Source organism: Mytilus californianus, unplaced genomic scaffold, assembly GCF_021869535.1.
Source record: "Mytilus californianus isolate M0D057914Y unplaced genomic scaffold, xbMytCali1.0.p SCAF_3, whole genome shotgun sequence".
NCBI classification, from domain to species: Eukaryota; Metazoa; Mollusca; class Bivalvia; order Mytilida; family Mytilidae; genus Mytilus; species Mytilus californianus.
This window is the reverse complement of record NW_026262679.1, coordinates 108,862,985-108,882,717: the sequence shown is the minus strand read 5'-3', so window position 1 is coordinate 108,882,717 and position 19,733 is coordinate 108,862,985. Positions and strand designations below refer to the sequence as shown.

The 19,733-nt window shown below is 30.9% G+C and overlaps 1 protein-coding gene across 2 annotated transcripts in view; it reads right to left on the bottom strand.

Moving 5' to 3' along the window:
- The window catches only part of LOC127735751 (complement C1q-like protein 3), an 88,323-nt gene that overhangs the window by 53,693 nt on the left and 14,897 nt on the right, over positions 1 to 19,733 (bottom strand). The window contains exon 2 of one of the 2 annotated variants that reach the window (XR_007998583.1): positions 11,703 to 11,716. The exons of the other annotated variant lie outside the window; for it this stretch is intronic. The gene's annotated coding sequence lies outside the window, so the exon portion shown is untranslated. Of the gene's footprint in view, positions 1 to 11,702; positions 11,717 to 19,733 lie in introns of those variants that run through there. 2 annotated transcript variants of the gene reach the window in all.

Genomic DNA, 19,733 nt, shown 5'->3' with positions numbered 1-19,733 from the left:
CAAAAAACTAGACAGAATGCCAAAATAATGACGTCGGTACAACAGAATTAAAAAATCTTTTGTTGAGATATGAATTAGATGATGTATGGAGATCTCGATTTCCAGATACAAAACGTTAAACTCGAAGTCTCGTATTGATTTTATTTTCTGCAGCAAATCTTTGAATAGTAAAATATTAGCACTCGTATATCACATTTCCCGTTTAGTGATCACGAAAAAGTTACATCAAAAATTAAGCTAGATGATATAGAAAGAGGGCCGGGTATGTAGATTATGAATTTAAATACAATTAAATCTGAACAGTTTTCAAATGCCTTTAAAGTCTTTTGGGAAGGATGGAAAAATAGTAAAGACATATATAATGATATACAAGAATGGTGGGATATAACCAAAAGTAAAATAAAATTTCTAACAATTGATGTTAGTAAAACACTAAATCGCTTATATAATAACAATCACATTATACAACTAGAAAAACGACTTGAAGCATTAAAATTGGTAGAGGAAAAAACAAATATCATCAATTCTAGAATAACCCAAATTGAACGCGAAATTAAGGATATTTATACAAATTTGACAGAATCTGCGAAAATTAGAGCAAAAATTAAATGGGCAGAGGAAGGTGAAAAATCTACGAAATATTTTTTTAATTTAGAAAAGAAAAATGGTCAAAACAAATTGTTGAATCGTATAAAAACAAAAACGGGTGAGTATAAATATGATATTGATTCGATATTAAAAGAACAAGTACAGTTTTATTCCACACTATTTACTTCTGAAGGGTGGGACAAACAGTGCGGTGAAAAGCTTTGCCAATTTATTGAAAATAAGGTAAGTTCCGACGATAAGGAGATGCTTGAAAGTAAAATAAATATGGAAGAATTAGAAAAAGTGCTCAAAGATCTAAAGACTAACAAATCACCGGGTGAGGATGGCATTATATCTGAATTTTACATTTTGTATTGGGATATAATAAAATATGATTTTTTTACACTCCTTCAAGAAATATTTGATAAAAATGCCTGAAGTAAATCACAACATAAAGGGGTTCTTACGTTATTACATAAGGGTGGTGAAAGAGAAAATATTAAAAACTGGAGACCTCTTACATTACTTAACACCGATTATAAAATCATAGCAAAACTTCTTGCAATGAGATTGAAAAAAGTCTTACCAAAAATAATACATCCAGATCAAAAAGGATTTGTTAAAGGAAGAAACATTAGTGATGCTAACAGATGAATTCAAGATATAATAGACTATATTGACAACGAAGACGAAGATGGAATAATAATATTTCTTGATCAACAAAAAGCCTTTGATAGAGTCGAATGGGATTGGGTGGATTTTGTATTAGAAAAAGTTTTAATTTTGGGGAAAAATTTAGACAATGGATCAAAATGTTACTTTATGATGCTATAACCTGTATAAAAACAAATGGACATGTTTCAAAATATTTTTCGATAACTCGTTCGGACAGACAGGGCTGTCCAATAGCACCCCTTATATACATTTTGCAAGCAGAACCAATGACATGTGCAATACGAGGTAACAAGGAAATTGAAGGGATTCAGATACCTGGTGAGGGGGGTAAAAGTATAGAAACTAAATTATGCATGTTTGCTGATGACACTCAGCTTTTTAACAAAAATGAGAAATCAGTAGAAAAATCTTTTGATGTCCTAACGCTATATGAAACAGCTTCGGGATCTGAAATTAATTATGATAGAACCAAAGGTTTACTTATAGGATCTCTTAAAAGGAAAAAACTAAAATTTAATTAAAATTAAATGGATTACAGGTAATGTAAAAACCCTCGGAGTAAATCACGGATATGAAATTGATAATGATGCTATATGGCAAAGCATTGTAGAAAAGATTAAAAACTGTTTCCACGTGTGGAAAAGCAGGAAACTTTCATTTAGTGGTAAAACCTTAATAGTAAGATATTTCATATTGCCCATGTGCAGTTATGAAATTGAAATGCGGGGAATTCTTGAAAAATATTCAAAAGAAATAAACAATATTATTTGGAATTTTATATGGGATGAGAAAGTTAACCAAATAGAAAGACAGGTTTGTTGTCTTGATATAACAAAGGGTGGAATGGGCATGACTAGTAAAAACTTATTCATTAGAAGTAAGCAAATAAAGTCTCTTTATCGCATTCTTCATGAACCATTAGAAATCTGGAATGCGATTGACAAGTATTGGCTTCGACAATTTGACAATAAGTATAATGATCAATATTTTTTATGTAAATGTTCAAATATTAACGGACTAAATCTTAAAAATATTCCTTTATTTTATCAGAAAATGGTCTATACATGGTCTTATTTTCTAAAAATTGGAGATAATCCCAAAACAAAGAACGAGGTACTTAATATGAGACTATTTGGTAATTCAAAAATTTCATTCCAAAATAAGCCATTGTTTTTTTCTTCCTTTCTAGAAAGTAACATGAAATATATCAAAGACATATGGAATGAAGAAACCAACGAATTTTACAGTTGTTGTTCTATATTTGAAAAACTTGTGGATAAAAGAAACTGTATATCGGAATTTTCAAGAGTTAATAGTTCAATACCAATCGACTTCTTACAAATTTTAGAAATTGATAATGAAATTAATGAAAAAAACAAACATAGAATTGAAACTTTCTGATGAAATGTTCATATTTGATAGAAATGACAAAAAAATCAAACCTAAAGAATTGAAACTCAAATATATTCGAGACACGATTAATAAGAATATATATCCAAAATGTCAAAACAAATGGCAAGAAATTTTTGGCACGAAATTAATTGGAAAATAGTATGGGACAATCTGAAAAAAGTTAATATCACCAATAAAATAAAAGAATTTCAATGGAAATGCATTCACAATATCATATATACGGAAAGTAGACTTACAAAATGCAATTGTCAAACGGAAAATGTCATATTTGCCAAACAGTCAATAATACTGAAAATAAAAGTTGCAACATTTATTTTCCGATTGCAATACAACCAAAATAATCATTAGTGAAATCAAAGATATTTTAACATTATGGAATGTTCAATTAGATGATGAAAATTTAAAACATTTTATGCTTTTGGGAGATAGCAGTGGTCAATCGAACCACACTTTACTTGTAAATCTCTTTTTTATTTTGACAAAATGGTCCTTGTGGAAAATAAGAAACAAAATAAAATATGTTGGGATACAGATATTTTGAATCTTTGGAAATCATACATGATAACCCATCTGAAATCTGTACCCTGTTATTTATCTAATAATACAATAGACAAAGAAAAAATAAACACATTAATTAATTTTATATGATAATTACAAACCTTGGAAGAGATAACAGTCACGATGTTATGTGGTCTGCCTTTTATGTCTCTTTAATTTGTATAAGGTAATCCATGGTTTAGAGGTGCACTCGATTATTTTATAATGTTATATTATTTATTACTAGTATTACAATTTAGAAAGATGTTCTTTTTCATTCATTGTCATATAATAGAATAATAAGTATTATTATACATGTACTACTTTTTCTTGTAATACAGTGCACTTTTTACAGCCTCCTGCTTCCCGGACAGTTGGTTTTAAATGTAAACGGGAATCCCCAGTTTGCATCCTGGGCAACTGAGGAAATTGTAAACAGGAATTTTTTGGAATAAGCAAGTATCTATTAAAAAAAAAAAAAATAAAATCCCGCCACATTCTGTATATGCCTGACCCAAGTCAGGAGCCTGTAATTCGTTGGTTTTCGTTTGTTGCTGACAGTGTATATCATATTGTAGGGGGGGGGGGGGGTTGTTTTGTACATAAATCATGCCATTAGTTTTCTCGTTTGAATTGTTTTACATTTCGTGGCCTTTTATAGTTTGTTATGCGGTATGGGTTTTGCTCATTGTTGAAGGCCGTACGGTGGCTAATAGTTGCTAACTCTGGTTAAATTGGTCAAACCACATCTTCTTATTTTTTTCCGAAATTAATTGCAACTAATTTTGCACCTGGCGTGGTGCAGGTGGATGATTAGTTTGAAATATTTAGACTGAAGTTATTCAGCAAAAAGATTATGAGTAATACTATTTTAGATGAAACTAAAGGTATACATAAAAATGAAGCGGAAAGAAAATTAAAACAAAAAAATTTGTACACAGCTTTATGGCGTTACCAATTCAACACTGTAATTAGATCTTTGAACATTGTTTTTATTGGTATTGATATTGATTTTATTATCAGTAAATAGAATAAAACTAAATATTATTTTTATATACATATGCATATTTATGGCTTTTCAATCTGTCGATATCTGTATCTTGCCATTGCACAAGGTCATGTTTTTTCTCTGACTGTTAATGACATCTTTACACTAAATCCATTTGATGTTGGATATATACCGATTGATATTTTAGTCTTAGATGCATGATTATTTTATTAGTTGTTATTGGCTTTAAACTAGCTGTCAGAAACTACGAGTACCCTCAGATCAGTTCTTAGTGTCTTTTTTGTTGTGGGGATGTATAAATTCTCTGTCACGTCTGGTCTGTGTTTTTGTTAGATGTCTTTCTGCTTTGTATCGATCTGATGAGTTAAGCCTTTTACAACTGATTTTTAATGGTTTGTTTTTATGTTTTACACCACTGTCCCAGGTTGGGGAAGGGTTGGCGCCTTCAAACTAGTTTAACACCGCCACATTCTGTATGTTCCTGCTCCAAGTCAGGAGCCTGTAATTCAGTGGTTGTCGTTTGTTGCCGTATATCATATTTGTTTTCATTCATTATTTTGTACATAAATCAGGCCGTTAGTTTTCTCGTTTGAATTGTTTTACATTTGTCATTTCGGGGCCTTTTATAGCTGACTATGCGGTATCGGTTTTGCTTATTGTTGTAGGCCGTACGGTGATCTATAGTTGTTTATTTCTATGTCATCAGGTCTCTTGTGGAGAGTTGTCTCATTGACAATCATACCACATCTTCTTATTTTCATTTTAACACTATAAGTGAGAAACAACAAAAACTAGTAATTCAAAGTTTTCAGTACAATGTCAATCTGCTGAGTAGAATGACATATATGTCTCTGTAGTAACATAGTTTCTAGAGCAAATTGGAGTGAAATAATCGGACATATTTATATATGTAGAGAAAATTGATACAGTAGACACTACATGTGAGTTTTTGGCTGAATTCGTTGTAAGGATAGAAAATTTTAAACACAATTGTATAAATGCAACTTTAGGACTGAGAGAGAAAATTCAGAAGCTGCTTGTATGTCTTGTATACTAAGGTATCGGATCCGTTTTCTCCCTACACGTTCGTACCCCACATATTCGCCCCCAGGTCCGTTCGCACCCTATTTTTATTCAAATACCGATTGAATTATTAGATGTTTTTTAGATGTATAAATCAAAATATTTATATTTTCATTAATAAAAATTCGGGTATTTCAAAATGAAATATTTTTTTTGGGAATTTGATGAAGAATATATGGACCATCAGACAAACCAGTTGACGATTTTCCGCCAGTAGACTTTGAACTTTGATTGCAATTGTGACTGTTATTTGAATTTAATATATCAATTCTTTGATAAAATGTTTTTATATTAGTGCATATTAGATAGCATTGGTTGGTGAATGGTGTATAATATGATGTTTCGTTTTTTTTTTTTTAATATTTTATAGTGCATGATAACATTTTGTGAGGGAATTCGATGTTTGCTATATCACGGTTAATTTCAACGCACTTTATGACCACTATACCAATCAGAATGAAATTTTTTGCAGTAATTTAAGAAATGAATTTACTTTGTATCCATGTATTATTTGTGAAACATTAAAAGTTTTAAAAGGGCGAATTTCTGTATAGAGTCAATAATTATGTAGACTTTTGACGCCCAAACTTTCTATTGCCTTAAATACGCAAATGAAAGTTCCGAAAACTATACAAATACAATACGACATGTTTTTGAAATTATAGCAAATCTTTTGGTTGACAAATTTTTATTCGTTATTGCAAAAAATTAACTTAAAATATCTGTCATTTTGTCCCTACCCAGTTTACCCCTATTAATTAGTATGATGTGGACCGGTCATTGTTATTGAATCTTGCGCAATTTGATTGGATTAAGTTGTTACTAGTTTACCTGCAAACTCTTTATTTTTTTATACACGTATATTGATTCAATCAAAACATGCATGAATGTGTACAGTACCTTAAATGACCTTCAAACTGGACACTGGACGAGTCCATATTATTTTTTATCAATGAAACTAAAGATATAAAAGGTAAGAATTGCCACTTCTTATATTTTCACAAAATTTTCCATATATAGAGTAGATAAATTATTTTTTAATAGTCTATTCTGGAGAAAAAAGAGAAAGTTTACAAATCAGACGTTTTATTCCATTAAACAAGTCATTTTTCAAAGAGAAATGCCGAAATACATTTTACACACGGCTACGCCAGGTAAAATTATTGTTTATCTTACTTAAAAAAAAACATTTTTCAGTCTCATTATAATATTATAATTACAATTAATCCCAAACCAAAGTAGTCGGTAGATAAAATCAAAATATGTCCGATCTGCCTATTTGTTGAAATCAAAATTCAATACGATCGTTTTAAGGTCAATTTCGTCTTCCTCACAAAATCTTATTAGTCACTATAGTGCTCTTTTGTGTTTTATAAAGTAGTAAGTATAAACATTTTAGTGCTGTTATTTAAATGAAATATTTCATTATTTGAATGATTGTGTACGGTTTAAGTTCTTGCAGTAGGAAACCTGTTTACGTTTTTAGAATGTCACTTTATATTGAAACAATAAAAAACTTATTTATAGCAATACACTAACTCAAACACGATTAAAAAAAATTTCAAAACAAAACCAATAAAAAGAGTGCGAACGGACCCAGGGAGCGAACGTGATTTAAGCGAATGGAACCGGGATCGTATACTAGTAATTGTAAAAGTTCTATTTTTTATACAATGAACTGCATTCGTTATTGTAATGGATCACAAGAACCCATCTCTCTTGTGTTCTGTCAAAAATATTTAGAGATAAAACAGTGAAAGAGAATACCACTTGCCTCATGAACCATTGCTAAACAAACAAATCCACTGTAGCATAGTAAGCAACTGCTATAGGTCAACGTACGGCCTTCAACAACGAGCAACTCCCACACCGCATATCAAGCTATAAAAGACCCACGAAATAAAACTTGAAATTCAAAATACTTCAAACGATAAATCTAACAGCCTGATATATGTACAAACAATAAACGAAAAACAGATATAATAACCAACACCAAACGACAACCACTGAAGTACAGGCTCTTTATCATGCTAATGTCTGTAATTATTTGTATTTCATGAAATATTGTAAAATGTTTTTAAAAGGAATATTAAGAATAAAAGAAAACAGCATAAGCAATTAACATCGTCCATGTTTATTTCTTCCTTGAAACTATTGTCACAGTGATAACTGAACCAAACTTTATACAAATAAAAAAAAGACAACTGCTGATTTCAAGGAAAAAGGTTAAAAAATCTATTAGTGACATTCTGAAAGTTGGTATGCACATTCAATATCTGATGAAAGTGTCTTTATTAGTTATTAAGGGCATCCGATACAGTTTCACATTATATTGTCATTTTTATAATTTTGAAATATGTTGTAGCCCTGGACGAGTTATAAAAGAAATCACCAAATAAAACATAGGTCACCGTGCTTGTTTTCGAGAAAATTGAGGCTGAAAATTGGGGATTTTTGCATATAGATAAAAGAAGATGTGGTATAAGTGCCAATGAGACAACTCTCCATCCAAGTCACAATTTGTAAAAGTAAACAATTATAGGTTAAAGTACGGCCTTCAATACGGAGCCTTTTCTCACACCGAACAGCAAGCTATAAAGGGCCCGAAAAATGACTAGTGTAAAACCATTCAAACAGGAAAACCAGCGGTCTAATCTATATAAAAAACGAGAAAAGAGTAACACTTATGAACCACATCAACAAACGACAACCACTGAACTTCAGGTTCCTATAGTCAATACCTGGTGAAAGTGTTTCTCAGTTTATTAGTTATTAAAGTCAAAGGTGTCCGAATTGCAAGCTGAACATTGCAACTTATGGTAGCATTGTGCAAAGGATACATATATATTTTTTTTATATTTAAAATGTAATGAGATACGCTGCTTCACGATTATTCACTAAAATATTCAAATTTCTACAGTACAACTACTTCGGGTGTTTATAAGTTGATGATATCTGTAAAAAGTGAGCAGGATATTGTTAGAACCTCAAAGTTTACTATACAGTTCATGTTTTGCTCATTTTTGAAGGCAGTACAGTGACCTAAATGTATAGTGGCTTTAATCCACATTATTTTGAGAGAGAAAAAAAACAGCACATAATTTTGGATAGCTGTGCTCGCTACTACATTACCCACAGCATAGGAAGCTAGTAAAGGTAGCTACAGCTGATCTTAAAGTAAATTACCCTGACTAATATTATATACTTCATTGACTTCAATCAAGTTTTATCTTAACACACTGATCTCAGATATTCTAAAAATGATCTACTACCATATTCATATGTCACTTAAACATACAATTTAGGCTTTAATGACCTAATAGGTTTGAAGTCTGTGTTTAGATCTCAGATAATCAATCAATCCATGGCATATTTTGTTTTTTCCTATCAATCTCTCACTCAGTTTGCCCCAAAAAGTTGTCAACAAAAAATCTCAAAGACTTAATATGGGAATGAAACAAAACATTATACCATTACCTCACAGCATTGGTGCTCCTCTTAGTTTAGTTTTTATCAGAATCCTTTTTTTTTATTCGGCAAATTATAATCTTTACCATTTCTACATTTAAGTAAGTTACCAGCATAAAATAGGAAAAGAATTAAAACTTGACAAATTAACAACGTACCAAGTTTAAATGTACAATTCCTAAAAATGTATTTTACTGTTTCATCAATGATTTAATAAATTTCCAACTGCAAAACATTGACTTGACAATTCTTTTTCATGTTAGGGAGTTTGTCAACATAAAACCTATAATTAGAAGGGTAATAAAACAGGACTGGAGGTAAATGTGGGATAGTCTGATACCATATGTAGTTGTGCATCTCATGTTTTTTTAACCTTTGCTTGGCATTGAATATGGATGCCACTACTAAACATAGTTGTTGCATAGCAACTTAAAAAAAATCTTACATTGAAATAAATAGGCTATTTTCAATTAGACTAGATCTAAATACATGTTTCAAAGTGTACCCACCAAGCTTTTGGGTCAATTACTTTAAAATGCATTAGGTCGAATTACTATAACTATTGATTTTTAAAGTAGTCTTTAAATAAGGGTATAACGGAGTAGGGGCAATAAGGCCCTTATTTAGCCCAAAGAATTTTGAAAATTAAAAAGTAACCATATATTTTCTAACATTTGTTCTAACCATACTAAGATACAAGGTGTTAAGAAAAGAAAAAAAGTCGCATTTAACTAGTTACCATGGCAACAATCCATGATGAAATATTTATATTTGGTAAAAATATTATGATTTCCATGTTTTTAATCAATCTTTAAATATAATTTAGATCGGAAAAGTATGTGTCAACCCAAGAAACAACTTTATATTTGGTGATATAATGGAAATAGCTATCGTAAAGCTTCTGTAAAATTATTTTGTTGTTTCTTGGCCGCGCACGATGTTTCCACAAAGGATATATATGGATGGAATACTCAATAAATACTGCACTTTTCTTCTTTCTCTTCGAAAGTGTCCATGTTAAAATTAATTTTTGTGTCCTAACATAAAAACTCTAGTGTAATTCATATATATTTCTTGACCTTATGCATTTATCAAACAAAATGTGCAAATTTAAAATAGTTCTTAAAAACAAAATGTTTCTATGCCAAAAAATGGGCCTTACTGCCCTTACTCCTTTCTTCTATTAATGTTTGTCAGCTACTGATATTATATAAGATACATTTGTTTCTAGTTAGGCTATTTATTGATAATGACTCTGTTCTCTCTCCAGGTAATACAAATGTATGCATTACTTGTCTATTGACCAAGAGTTATTGACATCTATCAAAGCTAGCCAGATTTTTTCTTTAAAACTGTTGTCCAAAAAACATAATGCAGAAGAACATAAAATTAAATAAACTGTTAAGTTATGGAGGCAACAGCTGAAGAAGCTGGGTAATACAAATATGTAATACCATATGTAGTTGTGCATCTTGGGTTCAGTACCTAAATATTATTTCAAATTCAGATAATTTTTCATTTACCTTAATTTTTCACTTGGGCACTCATTTATAAAATTATTTGTAATATATATCTATGATGACTAAATAACCAACAAGAACAAAAAGACACAACCAGAATCAGATTCTAATCTGATTATAATGATAAATCAGTGAAAATTTGATTATCATTTATTGAGGTATAAGATTACCCGAAAATGTGTTATAATTCATTGTGTTGCTAAAAACAGTGTAACTGGCATAAGACTTTACAGCTATTTGATCCCCTTTCTGTAAATCCAATATCATACTGAGTGTTCCTTGTTGGTAAGTCGAACCTTTTATGAACACACTGGATACTCTGGTATTATTGTGCCAAAGACTGACAGCCAAGTTTTTTCCACTATCCCTCATAACAACTGAAAAAATTGATATACTCAAAAAATACGTTCAGTAAACATACCAGTGCTTGGGTTGTAGCCATTTAGTTTGTTAGTAAAAACTTTGTCGAACTTTATTATCTCATTTGTTGAAAGTGATTTTGACTTTGTTAAGGCAGCTGAAAAGGCAAGAATTTTCTTCCTATTGAACATTGCACAGCCTTTATCTACAAAAATAATGGATATAATAGTTAAATATTGATTTGAGTAATTACACAATAGTTTTAAATGTTTTCACATTGTTTAAATATTAGATTTTTTAATAGGTAGAATTTCTATTTCTTGAAATGGCCCATCATATTTGAAACTTCTGATTACATTTGAATACAAGTTTGTCATGGGTAAAATACCATTATATATCTAATACCTGGTAAATTATGATATATAAAGGAAATCTTGTGATGTGAAAATGCTGATATTCATGATATACCTTCATCCAGGTAAGATAAACAACAAAGGCACATCACTGAAACTGCCACTAACAATAGACTTATATATATTTGGAGTTATTGCCCTTTTATGGCAATATTGTTATCCATTATTTGCAATCTTGTTTCAAAGATATTCATATTTGAAACTGCTTAACCAATTAAAAGCAAACTTGATTCATTGATGTGTTCTTATTTTAGTTTACAAATTGTATAGCAGTCCATTTACCAATGTAGTTGTCACCACTGAATATAATATAGACTTATGTGTAAAATGAAAATAATTGTCTAATAAATTGAACACTGAAGCAGATAGAGAAAATCTGATAGGGGCAACACATTTCAAAAAGTCAAGATCTACTGAAAAACTTATTTTCTGCAATCTTCATTCTGAAAGCACTTGAAAAGCAGGATACATTAAAAAAAAAAAAAAAATTATTGTGCTTTGAAAAAAAAAATAATCACTGAAACAGTTGCAAAGGTGAGTGGTAAAGGTTCCTAATAACTTAACTGGTTTGATTAATCAAATATTAAAATCTTACCTGAATCTTTCATTATCAACATTCATTTCAACTACATCCTTCAGGAGGGAACCTTCTAAAATAAAAGCAATTAAAAAAATTTGTGTTTTATTTCAATTTTGTCGGCAAGTTCACTGCCAAAAACTAAAGTTTGGTAAAGTATTGAACGCTTATTCTTGTAAATTTTAATGCAAGCAACTTTAATATTTGTATGCATAAAACAATTGTTTAACCTCCTTGTATACTTCATTACCTATATTTGTTCCTTATATGCCCTCGTTATCTATGTTAACATTGGAAACAATTTGAAACGAAAAAATATCAATCTTTTGCATTGGATTATGATGTGTTATTGTTTTGAGAGATTGTAACTGAATGTTTTTACTAGTTTGTTTTGCTTATTTGATGTATTGATGAAAAAAAGTAAAAGATAAAATATCACAGTGATTTTTTTTATTTAAACTTTGTACTTTTGGTGTTAATTCAAAAGTCTTATATATTCTAAACGAAAGCTATAAAATTATTTACCTAGCTTAACGTCACAATATCCCATGATCATCTCTCCATATAAAACCAATGTAAGAACAGAGATGCTGTAAATTATTGTTACAGTCATAATGTATTCAAAGAGAAGTACTCTGGAAACTTGTAATATTTCAATTATTCTGTATTCTTTTATACTTGTGTTTTGTGATATAACATTACAAGGTCAGTGGAAATGGGAAAACTAAATGAAATTTAATATGTTTAATGAGTTTTTGTCATGCCAACATTTCTGGTAACAAAAGAATCAATTCGATTCTCAGAATCATACCTGCCAATTTTTCAAAATCTCCATTAGGGATTTTAAGTGCAAGAGGACCTAATGTTCCTTTTATATTGCCTTAAGTGTTCTTAATCTACTACTATATTGTTTGAATGAGTAGATATGTGTTTAAATACCCTTTTAACTCATTTGAATGCATGTTTTGAGGTCTTCCGTTTATATAATAAAGAATTTCAAAATTCAGGTAAACACCTCTCATGGGGGATATCCCAAGTCCAAAGTTGTTTCGTCCCACGTCGGTCCAGCCCTTTAACAAAATAATGAATAATTTGAATTAATATCGGAGGATATTGTGACATAACTGATTCAGGATAAATGGAATTTTCACAAAGTATTGATGATTCATGACATCGAACATATGGAATATTGATATCCTGAAATATTTCAGGACCTCCATATTCGATTTCATGATATCCTGCAAAATTTCAGAACCTGTACAATTCGATTCAGGTCCTCAAATATTCTTGAAATCGAATTATGGAGGTCTTGAAATATTTAGGTAAGTCGTCAATGATTTATGGATACCCTGAATTTGAATTATGGAGGTCCTGAAATATTTCAGAATCTCCTTAAATGCAATAATGTTGACCAACTCCGTGTATGATTGGGCATAAAACAATAAATGTTAAATATATTTTAATCTTCTCCCAAACAAATGATTGATAGACAATTTTCGGATATATTTTTTTTGACAGGTAGACTATCAAGGATAAAATCTAGTTAAGGTGATCAAATTTTTATTTTCAGAACAAATATACAAATTGCCACCGCATACATCTGTTTGGTTTATGATCTTTATTTAAGGAATGACTATGAAGAAATAACATAAAAAATGTGGTGCACACTGAATAATACTACTATCGCCAATCAGAAGGCGTGTTACTTCCAAAATTAAATTATTCAGTGATGTAAATTGATAAAATTAAGCTTTTTTATTTTGTGATCTCTAACTATCAGATTCCAGATATCTCTAATGTCAGTAAACTACTGTCTCTGTTATAAAACTGACCTAGGTATGATATTCAACATCTCAATATTCGTATCATAAACAAAATGTGATCAAATATACCTAATGAATATTAAATATTTAAATATACGTCGAAGGCCCACTTTTTTTTACCGTCTCCCTTTTATGTTATTATAAAATTCCTAAACATTTATGTATTAAAATTCATATACATCTTTATTTCTATTCCTTATAAATATTTTTGAAATTGGGGCCGGATCTATTTTAAATATGGAGCCGGATCGATTTTAAATATGGAGCCGGATCGACTTAGGATGAAACGACTTGGGACGGATAGACTTGGGGCCGGATCGACATGAAATCTTGCTATATCTTATATTATTTTGTACATAAATCTGGCCGTTAGTTTTCTTGTTTGCATTTGTTTACATATTTCATTTCGGGGCCTTTTATACCTGACTATTCGGTATGGATTTTGCTTATTATTGAAGGCCGTACGTTGACCTATAGTTGTTAATTTCTATGTCGTTAGGTCTCTTGTGGAGAGTTGTCTCATTGGCAATCATACCACATCTTCTTATTTTTATATTTACAATATACGTGAGAAACAACAAATACTAGTAGTGCAAAGTATTCAGTACAATGTCAATCTGCTGAGTAGAATGCTAGTCACTATATACATATATGTCTCTGTAGTAACAGTTTCTTCAGCAGATAATTATTTTGGAGTAAAATAATCTGATATTTATATGTAGATACAGTAGACACTACATGTGAGCTGGGACATAATATATTATAATAGTCCCAGATGTGAGTTTTTGGCTGGATTTAGTATATGAATAGAAAATTTAAAACACAAATGTACAAAGCAACTTTTGGACTGAGAGAAAAAAATCTACAAATGCAACTTTAGGACTGAAAGAGAAAAATCAGAAGCCGATTGTATGTCTTGTATACTACGGTATCGGGTCTGTTTGCTCCAAGTACACATTTGCACCCGTCACGCTCGCATCCCACATGGTCGCCCTCTGGGTCTGTTAGCACCCTATTTTTATTCAAATATCGATTGAATTATTAGATGTTTTTTAGATGTAGAAATCAAAATATTTATATTTCATGAAAATTCGGGAATTTCAAAATGAAATATTTGTTTTGGGGTATTTGATGAAGACTGTATGGTCCACCAGACAAACCAGTTGACGATTTTCCGCCACAGTACACTTTGAACGTTGATGACAATTGTGACTGTTATTTTAATTTAATACATTAATTCAAACGATAAATCTAACTGCCTGATATATGTCCAAACAATAAACGAAAACCAAATATAATAAACAGCAACAAACGACAACTACTGAATTACAGGCTCTTTATGTCTGTAATTATTTGTATTTCATGCAATATAGTAAAATGTCTTCAAAAGAAATAATAATAAAAGAAACCAGCATAACCAAATAACATCGTTCAAATTTATTTTTTCCTTGAAACTATTGTCACAGTGATAACTGAACCAAACTTTATAAAAAAATAAAAAAAGACAACTGCTGATTTCAAGGATAAAGGTTAAACATCTATTCGTGACATTCTGAAAGTTGGTATGCACATTCAATATCTGGTGAAAGTGTCTTTATCAGTTATTAAAGTCAAAGGTGTCAATTGCATGCTAAACATTGCAACTTATGGTCGAACTGTGCAAAGGATACATATATATATTTTTCAGTTAAAATGCAATGAGATACGCTACTTCACGATTATTTACTAAAATATTTAAATTTCTACAGTACAACTACTTCGGATGTTTATAAGTTGATGATCTTTGTAAAAAGTGAGCAGGATATTGTTAGAACCTCAAAGTACTTGTAGGAATTTTTGATTCTGTGAATTTACGTAAAGATTGAAAGACTTTTTGAAAATGGCCCTGGTGTGAAATGTATTCAGGATAAATTGTCCCTATATTCTTTTGAAAGCTAGCCATGTATTTTCTATTATGATACTTATGAACTTGTTTGTCTTTTCTTCGAATTTCGTTATAGTAATTTGTATCTTCCGCCTCTTTTTTACATTTTGGAATAACCAATAGACCACTTTCGAGTATGTCCTTCACCGGAAAAAACTCGTTAATTATGCGCGCCTTTATGACGTCATTTACCAGATAGAGGGGATCGCCTGTATCCCTGCACTATTAACGTTCATCAATCGTCTTAGTGATCGTCATTGTGCAGGATAAACTAGAAATAATGTTTGTGCTGTAGGTACTTAATCACAGTTCCCTAATGACAGCAGTGCTGATTGTCAATTATGAGAATTCAATTTGCCGAATAATACATGCAATATAGCATCATAGTTTTCCAACCACTCGCTCAACATGGGAACGGAAGTGACGATGCCCCTAAACGCACGAATGATGTTCACTAAAACCAAAGTTTTTGATGGAAATAAATCGAACTCGAAAGTTGTCTATTCATTAAATGTTTTTATTTTATTTAAGGAATTTTGTAAAGCTTCAGAAACAGCAAAACATTTGTTTACACAAAAAGCCAGTCAGACAATGACGACAACATTTATAAATTAGATTTGCAATAGCGGATGGCACCCTCGTCCCCAAATTGAAAGGGTAACGGTAGCCTTTTTAAAATTTTCAAAGTCAATTAGCGCGCATCTACACATGCCAATTAACATTTTTGTAAAGTTTCATTAAGTTTGCGAGCAATAGCGGATGGCACCCTCGTCCCACAATTGAAAGGGCAACGGTAGGCTTTTTAAATTTTTCAAAGTCAATTAGCGCATCTACACATGCCAATTAACATTTTTGTAAAGCTTCATTAATTTTGGAGCATTTTGAAATTTGGACATGTTGGCTGTTTCCATGGTAACGGGGACCATTTCCAAAATTCCAAAGACAGATGCCACATTGGCATATGCCATGTTACATATCCATAAAGTTTTATTGGGTTTGATCTATTATTCTTTAAGAAAATGCAGCTTTAATGTGTTTTCCCATAGGGTCAATGTTAAGCAGGTAACATTAATGGTTCAATTATTTGATAGCACATGATATGATGTAAGAATTTCATTTTATCTGATATCCCTGGTATATTATTACTCATTGATTTTGAGAAGGCCTTTGACTCTATATCATGGGCCTTTCTCTTTAAAACACTGAAGTATTTTAATTTTGGAGACTCTATTATGAACTGGATAAAAACATTTTATAATGATATTACATCTACTGTCACCCAGAACTGCTGTCTGTCAGACTTTTTCCGTGTGGAGAGAGGCTGTAGACAGGGGGATCCTTTGTCTCCTTACCTTTTCTTGCTATGTGCTGAAATATTAGGCATTTTAGTAAGTAGTGATGAGATAAAGGGTATTACGATAGATGATTCAGAGTATATCTTGTCTCAATATGCAGACGACACATCACTTATTTTAGATGGGTCGCCTTCCTCACTGGATGCATCTCTCCGTATATTACAATTCTATGCTGAGATATCAGGACTGAAAATTAATTTAGACAAAACAAACGTTATATTGATAGGTAGTAAAAGACATAGTCAAGACAAAATATGTGTGAAGTGGGGACTGAAATGGGGTTTCAGTACCTTCAAATTATTAGGTATCACTTTCTGTGTTGATTTAGATAGAATGTTAAATCTAAACTATGCTCCTCGAATACAAGAAATAGAAAAAAAAAAGAATTTCATTTTAGGTTTTTCAAAGTCACCCTAATGGTCTCATGGTTCTTGAGATTAGAACTTTTTTTAATTTTGTATTTTACTGATAGATGGACTCACTTTTTGGTTTTGGGGTTTTTCTCATTGTTGAAAGCTGTACGGTTGTCTATAATTGCTTACATCCACTTCATTTGAACTTTGGTGGAAAGTTGTCTCATTGGCAATCATAATAATAGATTATTTACCTGACTTTTATATACTGTAAAAACAGAAATTTTCGTGGAGGATTTAATTTCGTTTATTTCGTGGAAAGAATATATCCACGAAATTAAAACCCCCACGAAAATTAAATATACATATGATAGCACTTCCATTTACTGGAAGCCACGAAATTAAATCCCCATGAAATCTTATATAGAGACAAAACCAAGAAATTTTAACCCCACGAAAATTTATGTTTCTACAGTATTGATAATTGTTGTTATGACATTAACAATACCGAAAGAAACAGATGTGTTAAATAGTGATACAGAAACTAAATAAGATTAATCATGGTAATTTACTACATTATGACAAATACAGATTTCATGAGAGGCTCTTTTATCTTTGTTTTTAAAGCTCACTTGGCCCGATAAAAGTTCGGTTAGCTGATTTTGGTATCTTTTTGAATTTGCTGTCTTTCATCCATTTGTCTGACAAAATATATGTATTAAAAAGTATCTCCTTAAACATTGCTTGTCAATCATCCCTAGGATGTTAAGTTTTAAAATTGCATCATAATATTCTCACCTGCAAAGTAACATTGCTGTCATAATGGGGAGGGAGGGAAAGTTATAGACCAATTGCATTCTTTTTATCTTTAAGTTATACAGCCTTTGTGACATATCATCTTGAATATTCATGAAATGTTTGCAACTGGACTTCAAGAAACAATAATCAATTAATCCATGGCATATTTTGTTTTTTTCATATCCATCACTTTATATGGGAATGAAACAAAACATTATACCATTACCTCACAGCATTGGTGCTCCTCCTAGTTAAGTTTTTATCAGAATCATTTTTTTTATTTGGCAAATTACAATCTGTACCATTTCTACATTCAAGAAAGTTACCAGCATAGAATAGGAATAGGATTAAAACTTGACACAATTACAACGTACCAAGTGTAAATGTACAACTCCTAAAAATGTATTTTACTGTTTCATCAATGATTTAATAGATTTCCAACTGCAAAACCTGGACTTGACCTCTTTTTCATATTGGAGAGTTTGTCAACATAAAACCTATAATTAGAAGGGTAATAAAACAGGACTGGAGAGAATCGTGTGATAGTCTGATACCATATGTAGTTGTGCATCTCGTGTTTTTAACCTTTGCTTGGCATTGAATATGGCTACCACTACTAAACATAGCGGTAACATAGCAACTTAAAAAATCTAACATTGAAATAAATAGGCTATTTTCAATTGAACTAGATCTAATTATATGTTTCAAAGTGTACCCACCAAGCCTTTGGGTCAATTACTTTAAAATGCATTAGGTCAAATTACAATTACTATAACTATTGATTTTTAAAGTAGTCTTTAAATAGGGGTATAACGGAGAAGTGGCAATAAGGCCCTTGTTTAGTCCAAAGATTTGTGCAAATTAAAAAGTACCCATATATTTTCTAACATTTGTCCTAACGATACTAAGATACAAGGTGTTTAGAAAAAAATCACACTTAACTAGTTACCATAGCAACAATCCATGCTGAAATATGTATATTTTGTGAAAAATTATGATTTTCCATGTTTTTAATCAATTTTTAAATTCAATTGCGATCAGAGCAGTATACGCCCACCCAAGAAACAACTTTATATTTGGTGAGATTATGTGAATAGCTATTCTAAAGCTTCAGTAAAATTAGGTTGTTGTTTCTTAGCTGCGCACGATGTTTCCACACAGGATATATATGGATTGAATACTCAATAAATACTGCGCAGTTTTCTTCTTTCTCTTCAAAAAGGTCTATGTAATGAATAATTTTGGTGTCCGAACATAAAAACTCTTGTGTAATTCATTTATATTTCTTGACCCTATGCATTTACAAAAAAAATGGCAAATTTGAAAAAGTTCTATGGCAAAAAATTGGGCCCTTACTCCTTTCTTCTATCAATGTTCGTCAGCTACTGGTATTATTTAATATACATTTGTTTATATCAAAGTTGGCCTTATATTGATAATGACCTAGAGTCAACTGCTTTCTTTCAGGTAATATACATTAGTTGTCTATTGACTAAGAGTTATTGACATCTATCAAAGCTAGTCAGCTATTTTCATTAAAACTGTTGTCCAAACAAATGCAGAAGAACATAAAATTAACCAAATGTTAAGATATGGAGGCAACAGCTGAAGAAGATGGGTAATACAAATATGCAATATCATATGTAGTTGTGCATCTTGGGCACAGTACCTAAATATTATTTCAAATTCAGATTTTTTATTAATATGTACAAACATGTATCATACTTATGCCAAAAGTTAGAATTTCTAAGGAACCTTCTGGTACTTTGACTTGACCTGAATTTTTTACATGGGCACTCATTTATTAAATTGTTTGAAATATATATCTATCATTACT